Consider the following 497-nt stretch of genomic DNA (forward strand, 5'->3'; position numbering starts at 1 on the left):
AAATATTCTAGGAAAAGTAAGAATTTACTTCAAGGTAACATCTAGTGATTTTCAAGTTGCTAGCTACATATTCTTTTACCATCTAATCCATAAATAAGCAACATATATGGCTCTCCATATGCCATGCAGGAGTGACAAATTCATTAAGTATTTAGTAAGGTCAAAACATATTCATAAAACTCAAGTTTTGAAAGGCTTTGATTGAGTTGGTTATGTATTTCTTATTTTCATATGTGATATTTAAGTTCGACCATTCTTATATAAACCAGACCAACATGTCTACGAGGTCAAAATGTCTATTATGATATGGTGGACATTCTCCATTATTCTTAAAATTCAAAGTGTAAATACAAATAAATGAACAATGAGATGGAGGGTTCTTAACAAGGGTAAAATTATCTTTTGATCAATAATACTGCAATATGTGAGCAAGGAAGACAGCTTCTCTTAAGTTTGTTTAAATTAAAAATGACACCAGCTGAAAAGTCTGCAACACA

The sequence above is a fragment of the Elaeis guineensis genome, chromosome 13 (assembly GCF_000442705.2).
Source record: "Elaeis guineensis isolate ETL-2024a chromosome 13, EG11, whole genome shotgun sequence".
Taxonomy (NCBI): domain Eukaryota; kingdom Viridiplantae; phylum Streptophyta; class Magnoliopsida; order Arecales; family Arecaceae; genus Elaeis; species Elaeis guineensis.